The following is a 12,345-nucleotide window of genomic DNA, read 5'->3' as shown; positions in this document are numbered from 1 at the left end:
CGAGTGGAAGCCGCAGGGAGTGTGCCGGGAAGGCCCTGCCCCCCACCCACCAGCCTCCGTGCAGGGGGCGCGGCCTCCGCTGCGGGCGAGGTGGCCAGTTCCTCGTCACCGTCGCAGAGATTCGCCTGTGAGGAGAACATTTTTCTTCTTTTTAATGCGCTTCGGTGTTTGCTCGTTGAATACCCAGCGCTTGTGCCGAGTGGTTAGCGTGAGAGCGTGGGCGCTCTGATTTCAGCGGCGAGCCTGGGGCTGAGCACGGAAAGGAGCACGCAGTTCCACAGGGCTTGGGGCGTGACTGCCCTGCTCGGCCGCGGACGGGGGCGCTAACGCCCAGGGCGCTAACCTGGTGCGCTAACGCCTGGTGCGCTAACGCCCGATGCACTAATTTGGTGTGCTAACGCCCGGTGCGCTAACGCCCAATGCGCTAACCTGGTGCGCTAACGCCCGGTGCACTAACGCCCGTTGCACTAACCCGGTGCGCTAACCCCCCCGATGCACTGACCTGGTGCGCTAACGCCCGATGCACTAACCTGGTGCACTAATGCCTGGTGCGCTAACGCCCGATGCACTAACCTGGTGCGCTAACGCCCGGTGCGCTAACGCCCGATGCACTAATCTGGTGTGCTAACGCCCGGTGCGCTAACGCCCAATGCGCTAACCTGGTGCGCTAACGCCCGGTGCACTAACGCCCGATGCACTAACCTGGTGCACTAACGCCCGGTGCGCTAACGCCCGATGCACTAACCCGGTGCGCTAACGCCTGACGTGCTAACGCCCCATGCGCTAACGCCCGACGCCCGGCCTAGCTGACTGTCAGTGCGGGCGAAGAACTGTTTTCCTGCCTGTGGAGCACAGCTGTGCGCTCATTTGGTTTATAAGCCTCGTGGAGAAGATAAGGGGGGGGGGGAGTCCAGTAGTTTAATGATCTTTCCTCTCTAAATCATCCTTGAGAAAATCCACAGCTTCATTTTTTCCGTTCTGCAACCATTGAGCCCCAGAGGCATGTGCTTCCTGTTTATGCTGTGGTTCCCAGGAAAAAGGAGCAAATGCACCAGCAGCTAATTAAATCCTTCAGTAGAGGAGGGCTTGATTGCAAATTGCATATCATGAAAAACTACTTGGCTTTCATTCTGCTGGAAAGGAAAAATGTTTCAAAGTGATTTTGATGTTTGTGCTCCTGCTCGCCACCTTTGCCCAGGTCTCAAAGCAATCCCAACAGCATCACTCCGGGAGACTTACAAGAGGCTTCTCTCCCTTTGGGACAAAGACTTTGGTAAACACTCGTTGGCTCTGGTTTCAGATTGCATCAGTCCAGGAGCTAAATCCAGGCCCAAAACTAAGAACAAGCTTTGACTTGATCTTTAAGTTACTTTCAGGATGGATGTTTCCAGATTTTTATTTTAAGATGCTGAATTTTGCCTGCCCATGGAAACTGGTATATTCTGGCCTTTTCACGCGTATTCTGTATAAATATGATTAGGGAAGATGTTAGGGTTCTAAGCTGACAGCCAAGAAAGAATTCCTGAGATGTCTTTGGTGCAAAAAGATGATTATATTAAAGCAGGGAGACTGGACCTGTGAGCAGAAAGAGCTACGCTGGGGTCCTAAGGATATGGCCACCTCTTGCCCAGTATATACTGTCAGGTTGGGAGGGGGTTAGGGATGGTGTCCGCCTCCCAAGGTATTTTGGAAACAAGCTTTCCAGGGTCCTGAGGGGGCTGGCTATTGTTAGGAAGACGTCATTTATTACTGTTTTGTAAAAAGTCGGGAGACTCTTCAAATGTCTATCAGTGTGTCAAATGCTTAGAGGATGATTGCCAACACGTGTCTTGGCAGGTACAATAAAGGAAGCTTCCAGAGGAATTTCTATGTGTCGAAGTAGACTTACAGGATGCTGGGGGTTAGCCTAAGATTGCCTTTTGCCCTTAGCAAAGTAGTAACGTTGAGGCAGCTGAGTTCCTACAGGAAGGTCACTCTGAGTGTTTCAAGGACTTGCCAGTGGACTGTAAGTAGTAAGGAAATTTCATAATTTTTCTCCTACCTTTGTTGTCCACATCAAATGAATTAAATTCAGTTTAAAAATAAATATTAGGGATCCCTGGGTGGCGCAGCGGTTTGGCGCCTGCCTTTGGCCCAGGGCGCGATCCTGGCGACCCGGGATCGAATCCCACATCGGGCTCCCGGTGTATGGAGCCTGCTTCTCCCTCTGCCTGTGTCTCTGCCTCTCTCTCTCTCTCTCTGTGACTATCATAAATAAATAAATTTAAAAAAAATAAATAAATATTAGCATATCATCCTCTTCCTTTAGGCGAGTTTCTAATCCTAGATTTTCTTCCAGTGATGATTAGAAGTTAGAAAGGTTTTTGAAACCTGTTTTAAAAATGAAGACTTACATAAAATTACAAATAATTCAAGGAAAGAATTACTTACAATCTTATCGCCTCTACCAGAACTGATGTGGAAATGTTTGGGTTTGGAGTAAAAAAGAAAGAATGGCCAAGAAAGAATTCTTCAGACATCTTTGGTGCAAAAAGATGGTTTTGTTAAAGCATGGGAACAATACCCATGGGCAGAAAGAGCTGCACTAGGGTTGTGATGGGTGATTGATTATATACTTTCAATTTGGGAATGGGTCGGGGATAGTGTAAATCTCTAAGGAATTTTGGAAGCAAGATTTCTGGGCCTCGAAGGGCACTAGCTATTGTTAGGAAAAAGTCATTTATTACTGTCTAGTAAAACCTTAGTCATGAAACCCTTCAGTCATGGGCCATCTGCTTGGATGATGATTGCTAACATATAGCTTGGGTGAGTAGAGATAAAGCAAGTTTCCAAAGGAATTTTTAAATATTAAAGTAGACTTACAGGATCCTAGAGTTTGGGATAATATTCAGCTAAAATTGCCTTTTGTCCTTAGCAGAGTATAAACATGGAAGCAATTGAGTTTCTAGAGGAAGGTCACTCTATGAGTCTCAAGGACCGGTCAATGGGCTGTAAGTTGTAAGGAAATTAATTTTTTTTCTTTTAATTTGTTCTTTACATCAATAACTATTACAATTGGTGAATTTTTTGTTCTGGCTGTTAATAAATGATGTTTGCAAATAAGTTAGAATCAGAATATAGATTCCATATTTCTTTTATGTTTTATTTTGCTGCTATTTTCCTATCATATTCAGGGAACGAAATTAAGTATTGATTGATGGTGATAGTGGTAAGAGTGAGACATAGATTTGGTTTAAAGACATACATGCACCACGAAGCCATGTAATTGAATAAGTCAGAGGAAATTTAATCTGTCTTTTTCCTGTGTCCACACAAGACATGCTTTAATAAGAACAACAGGAGGATCCTTATTTTTTTTTCCTTTAATTTGTGAATCCAGGCTGTTCTCAGTGTCTTTAGTGAAATCAGCTAGTCATATACTTTTGAGGGAACAGCAAATATGAGCAGGTTACATCTGTTTGTGATATTTTCCCCAGGATGGGACTAACAAGTTTGATCTGTTTCTCAATGTCGACTGATTCAGATTTATTGTATTACAGCAGCATTTTTATCTTATTAGCTCTTGTCTTTAAGAAATTACTCCTGGAATTGAGTCATACCAAGAGTTTCACCAGAGGATTTTGTATACTTGGGTGTGGCAACCGACCATTTAAACCACAGCGTTAGAGCACTGGGAGTCCGGGTTCTCAGGTCTTCTGAGAATAAAAAGCATTACTGAAACACTGATGGTATTTAATAGAGCATCTATAGGAAGGATTTTATTAATCTGCTTTATTTATTAAGAAGTTCACTGAACAAATATTTGTTGCGCACCTGTTATGTGCCAGGTGTTGCTCTAGGCAGTTGGGATACATCAATCAACAACAACAACAAAAAGACTTGTGGAGCTTACATTCCAGTATTCCCTTCTACATGTGTTAGCTTGCTAGGGCTTACACGGCAAGGTACCACGGGCTGGATGGCGTAAATAACGGGAGTTTATTTTTCTTAGTTCTAGAGGCGAGAAGTCCAAGATCCAGAGTCAGCCGAGTTGGCTTCTTCTAAGGAGCCTGAAGGAAGACTCTGTGCGGGCCTTGCTCCTTGGCTTCTGGGTGGCCGTCTTCTTCCTGTGTTTTCACATTGTCTTCTCTCTGTCTGCATCTGTGTCCACATTTCCCCTTCTTACAAGGACACCAGTTATATTGGATTAGGGTCCACCATAATGATGTCATGTTACCTTAATTACCTCCTTAAAGACCCTGTCTCAAAAAAAAAAAAAAAAAAAGGCTCTTCACATTGTAAGGTTCTGGAGGTTAGGACCTCCACATAGGAATATGGGACGTATTTCAACCCTTAATATCACATATGACTAGATGATCCAAATCTTTGTCTTGCCTGTTTTCTCGTATCCACATCTCTGAGATACTCAAAACCATTATGTTTCCCTGCAAAATATGTCTGGGGGAACCTATAATTCTGAGCAATTATTTTTCTAGGCATGATTTATTTTTTTTTAAATTTTTATTTATTTATGATAGTCACACACAGAGAGAGAGAGAGGCAGAGACACAGGCAGAGGGAGAAGCAGGCTCCATGCACCGGGAGCCCGATGTGGGATTTGATCCCGGGTCTCCAGGATCGCGCCCTGGGCCAAAGGCAGGCGCCAAACCGCTGCGCCACCCAGGGATCCCGGCATGATTTATTTTTAATGACTACTAAAAGGAAAGTTTTGGGTTCAGAAAGATTATTCTACTTGAAATGTGGCTCCATCCAGACCATATTCTACTGTTTTGGCAAAGTTTTAAAAGAGAATAAAGAGAGATGATGTTGGATGATGTAGGATTCATGGTGAAGGAGAGGTCTATTTAATGACATTATTTTCAATAATTCAAGTGATATCATTACCATCATTTACCATCACCACTAGTTACTATTTATTTTTATCCATGGGAAAACTGAGATGGCTTAATCACTTGCTCAAGGTCTAACAGATTCTATATTCCTACAGGGCACCTGGGTGGCTCAGTCGATGAAGTAGGCTCCCCACTGAGCAGAGAGCCTGATGTGTGTGTGTGTGTATATATATATATATTTTTTTTTAAAGATTTTATTTACTTATTCACGACAGACCCCGAGAGAGACGACATAGGCAGAGGGAGAAGCAGGCTCCATGCAGGGAGCCCGATGTGGGACTCGATCCCAGGACCCGGGATCACCCCTGGGCCAAAGGCAGACAATCACCTGCGGAGCCACCTAGACGTCCCATAAATAAAATCTTTTTAAAAAATCATATTTCCAGGACCCACCCAAGAACTAGTGAATTGAAATATCAAAGGGTTAGGCTCTGGATGCGTGTATTTTGAGAAAGCTTCCCGGATGGTTCTGGCTTGCTCCCTGTTTTGACAATGTAGTTGTAAATTCATATTTGTTTTCAAGGTTTGCTCTTAAAACAGATGGGAGGGGAGAACAATTCTAAAGCAGAACTGAAAGGATGGGGAAAAGGAAGGCATCGGCAAAAATTATGAGTCAGTCTCGCAAGGTTCTCAGCTCAGGCTTAAACTGTGTTCTCCGCAGAAGTCCGTATATCTTGGGCATGCCTAGCTGACTCCAGGGTTTTGTACATAAGGGAATACCAATTCCCATGGAAGAGACTCACTTCACTGTAAATCAGGGGAGATTTTACCCCTGCCCCAACTTTTTACTGAAAAAATTTCAATTGTATGGAAAGTTGAAAGAATTTACCTACTACTTAATTCACTACATGCTAGGATTTTGCCATATTTGTTTTACTTGCTATTTTTTTAATATCCCCTGGTAATTGTTGCCTGAATCAATTATTTTACTGGGGGGGCAGGGGTTGCCAAACAGTGATTTTCTGATTTTATTATCCCCACTATGTTTATTATCATTATGTAGCACTCTTCAATAAGGAAGAGCTTTTCTTTATCAACTGAAGATGAATTTCTTCCTAAAAGGCAGAGCAAATGCATAATTCTTTAAAATAAAGAAGACTTTTCAGGAGCCTATATTTGATTTAAGGACAGTCAGCTAGTGGTGTGGTAGACAGACGGTTTGAGTATAGCAGAGGCCTAGGCGTATAGTTCTACAGCCCCGCTGTCCGACTCAGAATGATAAAATACGGTAGCTGCCGAGAAAAATGGTGCAGAAATTATGGTGGCTGTCCCTGAAAACAGAGAGGAGGCAGCAGCATTAGTGGCAAGGCTTTGGAAGTGTCAAGGATAGGAGCCATGGCACAGACACTGGCAGGTCCCTCAGCGCTGGGACCTGTGGGTGGGTCCCAATAGCTGTAGCGCCATCAGTGGGCATGGCGGCCTGTCCACTGTTTTATTCATCAGCAGGAGGAGTGAAATGATTCCAGCTAATGGGTAACAAGTGGATTTTTCTGTAGAGCATCCATGGAGCAGTCACTGGGGCACCCAGAGCTGTTCAGGTGCACGCGGAGGCAAGAATCTGTGTCAGAGACTTACCGCGATCCGACTTTCCCCTTGGTCTGGTGTGATCTGAGGAAAGGTGCTGTATCTTACCAAGAACAGAAAATGTCAAAGAAAGGGTCTTTTTTAGGCAAAGGAAACTTCAAAGAGAACGTGATGTCTGGACTCTGTAGGTGATGTATAGAGATGATGGCAGCTGACTCAGAAATTCAGAGATACTAATTGGCTAGGAGAACCACCGTGATCGCACGGCCAGTTTTCTCATCACAGATGCGATGCATCTCTCCATTTCTTCAAGTCTTTTTCTAAGCAGTGCCTGGTGACTTTTCTTTTTATGGTAAACACAGAAATTCAAGTAAAGATAAATCAACATTTTATTCCTGATAGAATTTACATCCCCTGAAAAATTAAAATGGTCTAAATGTAAGGTTTCCTTTAGTCTGTACTGGACACAATGAGATCCCACCTCACACCAGTGAGAATGGGGAAAATTAACAAGGCAGGAAACCACAAGTGCTGGAGAGGATGCGGAGAAAAGGGAGCCCTCCTGCACTGTTGGTGGGAATGTGAACTGGTGCAGCCACTCTGGAAAACTGTGTGGAGGTTCCTCAAAGGGTTAAAATTAGACCTGCCCTACGACCCAGCAATTGCACTGTTGGGGATTTACCCCAAAGATACAGATGGAATGAAACGCCGGGACACCTGCACCCCGATGTTTCTAGCAGCAATGACCACAATAGCCAAACTGTGGAAGGAGCCTTGGTGTCCATCGAAAGATGAATGGATAAAGAAGATGTGGCTTATGTATACACTGGAATATCCCTCAGCCATTAGAAACGACAAATACCCAATATTTGCTTCGACGTGGATGGAACTGGAGGGTATTATGCTGAGTGAAGTAAGTCAATCGAAGGACAAACATTGTATGTTCTCATTCATTTGGGGAATATAAATAATATTGAAAGGGAATAGAAGGGAAGGGAGAGAAAATGTGTGGGAAATATCAGAGAGGGAGACAGAACATGAAGACTCCTAACTCTGGGAAAGGAACTAGGGGTGGTGGAAGGGGAGGAGGGAGGGGGTGGGGGGAATGGGTGATGGGCACTGAGGGGGGCACTTGACGGGATGAGCACTGGGTGTTATTCTGTATGTTGGCAAATTGAACACCAATAAAAAATAAATTTATTATAAAAAAATCTGTACTGGACATAGGAGTTGTGTTTACTAAAAGTCAAATCATATAGGGGAATTAAGGAAATAATGATTACCATTTTCCTTTCACTTTTAATTCTCTTTAAAATAGGAATAAAGTGACTTTTTTTTGCTACCCTACATTTCCTCTAAACGTTGGTTTCTTGATGGAGAAATGGAAACTTTTTCTACTGGAAGGAAAGAAGTTGAGAATTATTTCTGTGTTTAGTTCTGCTTTTGTTATTTATGAACCAAATGTCCATAGACTGAAGAGAAAATAAAAAGACAGGCTGTGCACTGAATCATGGCATGTTATAATCGGCATGTCATAAAGCGAGGGGGTAATTTTATATACATTTCCTCAAAAAGTGATGAAATTAAATTATTCCTAGGATTCAGCAAAGTGACTCTAGGGGCACCTGGGGGGCTCAGCATTTGAGCGTCTGCCTTTAGCTCAGGTCATGACCCTGGGATCCCGGGATCGAGTCCCACGTCGGGCTCCCCGCAGGAAGCCTGCTTCTCCCTCTGCCTGTGTCTCTGCCTCTCTCTGTGTGTCCCTTATGAATAAATAAATAGAATCCCTAAAAAAAAAATTCAACAGTGATTCTAATTCAGTGTAGTGGAACTTTTTTCTTTAATGGAATAGCTACCACATTTTTATAGAGTGACAATACAGTAATTAATAAAAAGTGGTTGTGTCAGTGATTTTTTTCCCCCTTGACTGAGGCTAATCAGTTTTGTGTTCCATATGCATTCACTGAACTGTTTTTAGCTCTATGTCAGGTAATTTATTCAGGTGTTGAAATCATCACAAGACTTTTCTGAGAACTCTAGATCTTCCAAAGTGGCAGAAAGTTGATTGCTGCCTCAGCAGTACCAGTTGGAGCACTGGGTATGCACCATCGTGTTTAGTGGAGCTCATGTTCAAAAGAAGCCTCCCAGAATCCTTCCTGTAATCCTTAATATTAGAAGCAGGTGAACTGAAACACTAATTGGTGAGCAAAGAGTGAGGTGCAGAAACAAGAGGAAAAGATGTTTTGTTCTAAGTCTTGAAGCAACCCAGGCGGTTTGTAAATTGTGATATTTTGTCCTTACATCTTTCACCGCTCTTACCTGCTCTCCTCTGCTTTGCAGTGTGCAGTGCCAACTTACCTGAATTATCACATTGCCCCCATCCATCCAAACGTGTTTTTTTTTTTCCCATCAAAGCTTTTTTTTACACCAAAATTACCTCCACTCCTTTCCTGGAGTGTCTCTGATATTAGAAAAACAGAAATTTTGTTGAACTGATTTGCCCTAACAAGTACATGGATTATTAATAGCCAGCCTCTTAACATTTATCAGATGTTATTTTTATGAATACCTGTTCATACCTAGTGAGTTTAAATTTGAAAGAATCTCTTTTGTTATAATGATGAAAAAAAGAAATACAGGCAATTTCCAAAGAAGACCTTTTTTTTTTTTTTTTGTAGAGGTAAAGCAGTTTATCTCTTGGGAGACCAGTTTTGCAGGTGTTAGCAACCTAAGCTGTTCCTACTTTTCTACAGTCCTATGCAGACAAGCCCGTAAATTTCTAAGCTTACAGTTATTTCACAGTATCTCCCTTGATGATAGTAGTGCGGATGTTGGTTTTGTTGTATGCTTTGTTTGAGTTCTTTCCTGTACCTTGGTCACAAGGTTACCAGGTGTCTTTGTTGTTAAGGTTCTGTCTTTTTTTTTTTTTTTTAAATAAGATTTACTTATTTATTTGACAGAGAGCACAGGGGGAGCTGTAGAAGGAGAGAGGGAGAGAACCTCAAGCAGGTTCCATACTCTCTGAGGAGCCCTATGCAGGGCTTGATCCCATGACCCTGAGATATGACCTGAGCTGAAATCAAGAGTCGGACACTTAACCAAACTGAGCCACTAAGTGCCTCTGTTTCTGTCTTTTTAAATTTTAAATTTTTAAAGATTTTATTTATTTATTTGACGGAGAAAGCACAAGCAGGGGAGATGCAGGCAGAGGGAGAGGGAGAAGCAAATTCCCGGTGGAGCAGGGAGCCCAATGTGGGACTCGATCCCATGACCCTGGGATTGTGATCTGGTCCGAAGGCAGGTCACTAAGATGCCCCCATTTCTGTCTTTTTTTTTTTTTTAACTAATCTCTATACCCAACTTGGTGCTCAAACCTACAACCCTGAGATCAAGATAGATTTTCTGTCTTGAGAGACTCAGTCCAGAAGGAAAAACATGTAATAAGCACCAAATAAAATTTCTTAAAGGAATTAACATTTGGCTTTATTAATTTGTTCATTAAGTATTAATTAGGTGCCTACTATGGGTCGAGTACAGCCTAGGTGCTGGGGATACAGTGATTAATAAGACCTGGTGCCCCATGGAGCTCACTGTCTAGTGGTCCCAGTGAACTGCAGGTAACATGGCTTCAGGGAAATGGTAGTTACATAGATAAGGCAAAGGGCGGAGGCTTCCTCTCATGTTCCCTGATGGTGAGGCGGCATTCGTTCCACACCACGGAATGGCAAAATAGCAATCAAGTTATCTATGGTCACATTGGGCTGTGTACTCACTGAAGAGGAAGTTCTGGGGAATCAGATAACTTGCCATAGACCAATTTAAAGGGGAAGAGGAGTGATTGGGCCATGATGGATGCTTTTAATGGCTTGGGATGATTTAAAAACAAGCAGATTGACATTGTAAAAATTGTAATTGTAAAAATATTGCTTTAATGGAATGACACTCAAGCCTTTATGGGATAGGGTTGAAAAAAATCTCTTATAGCTCATAGTCATAGGGCTGAGGTATCAGAAAACCAAATACAAAGAGTGATTCCGTGGTTTGGAAAATTTTATTAGTACATGAATTCAAATACTTAACCAAGTATTTTATATGAATGGTAGGTTAGGCTAGATTGGGAGGTACTGGAGGGAATTGACAAATTGAGTAGTGGTATATGGCAAATCAAGGCTTGGAGAACCCCAAACTCTTAGGTTTATCTGAAATAGAGTTCTCAATTGTGGCACATCCATAGTTGAGTGTTAACATCCACTTGGTCATAATTTATGTCATGAAAATATGAGGAATATTTGCAGGAATGGGTTTGAGGGTTCTTGACCAGGAAAATGGAAATGGAATTTTTAGATTAAGCCAAATTAATAGATAGGATTGCACTTTTAGTCACTGTGGTTGCTTGGGCAGCCAGCTGTAGTTCTAACAAGGTACTGAACTGGCTAATCCCAAATAGCATTGAATAGTTAGAAAGAATTTGGTCTAAAAGAAGGGATAAAAAAATTTAGGATATATGAGTGTGGGATTAGATCTGTCATGCAATCTGCCCATGGACCTGTCATGGATCCCCTGATATATTCCGGAAGACTCTCAGTTTAGTTTAGCCACAGGAATGGGTTAGTGAAGGACGTATGAGAATCTTTAAAGAGCACTTTGCTGGCTGCTCTTTCTAGGCTGAGAATGTGGACGGATAGAGACCTAATCTCAGTGGGAGAGGGAGAGCCTATGACAGAAATGAGCAAGCAGCAGACGAGGTCATCACATAGCAAGGTGAATTTTCCCATAGTTAAATTACTTTATGAAAATTTATTTTTGATTGTAGGAGTAATATGTGACACTTTCTTATTGCTAAGAATTAAAAAAAGTAGATAAAAATAATTTAAAAATAAGGATAAATAGGGATGCCTGGGTGGCTCAGCGGTTAAGCGTCTGCCTCCAGCCCAGGGCGTGATCCTGGAGTCCCAGGATCGAGTCCCATGTCGGGCTCCTTACATGGAGCCTGCTTCTCCTCCCTCTGCCTGTGTCTCTGCCTCTCTCTCTCTCTCTCTCTCTTTCTGTTTCTCATGAATAAATAAATAAAATCTTAAAAAAAAAGTAAGGATAAATAAAAATAAGAATAAAAAATAGGTAAAAAGCAAATGCTCCCTTGACTTCTTTCTTCTAATCCCTCTTTCTTTCATGAAATGCTCAGCAGAAATTCTCCACTGCAGAAGAGGTACCTGGTACTAAGATGTTCAAGACGACCCACTCTGTGGATGTCAGTTCTGTTTTGCCGCCAGCCAGCCTGGTGCTTGCTGAATGGACTTGTCGACCAGTGGCCGTGGTGTCAGTGGTGGAGACGATATATGGGTTTCAACCTCGTGGACTTCCCGTCTTCCTGGCTGCCCCGGTGCATGCCACGGCTGAGGGCTCAGTTATTAGCAACAGCAGCCAGTTCTGGGTTCTAGACTTAGCCTTACACCTGTGGGCACCTTGCCATTTCCCTGTTGGCAGAGGCGTTACGGTGGATCCCTCCGTTGTGGGGAATGGGGAGTAGCAATTTTAGATCTTAGGTAACGACTTCCCTTAGGAAAGCTCAGCACTTAGCTCTCATCCTGCCATCCTCTCTGCTTCCCTTCTCTATCCTCTCAACATAATTTTTGGTTGAGTGGATGTTCAGTATTTACACTATACCTATGCCAACATTCTATATATCAAACCTCATAATATATTATAAGCGTATTTCTTATTTTGTGCTTTTTCTGAGGTCAAAAATTGCTTATTTAAAAACTTTTTCTTATTTTTCTTTATACCAGTTACTGCCTTAAATTGCTTTTCAGTACAATTTTATGTGTCCCAAGAAAAATACTAATGGAGTCCCATAGGCCACATGTCTAAATATTTAAAAGTTAAAAATCAAACTACTAAATAAACCCTCCTTTCTTCTCAACTTGACATA

This window comes from Vulpes lagopus, chromosome 7 (assembly GCF_018345385.1).
Source record: "Vulpes lagopus strain Blue_001 chromosome 7, ASM1834538v1, whole genome shotgun sequence".
Classification (NCBI taxonomy): Eukaryota; Metazoa; Chordata; class Mammalia; order Carnivora; family Canidae; genus Vulpes; species Vulpes lagopus.
The sequence above is the reverse complement of the archived record's forward strand: the minus strand, read 5'-3'. Positions refer to the sequence as shown.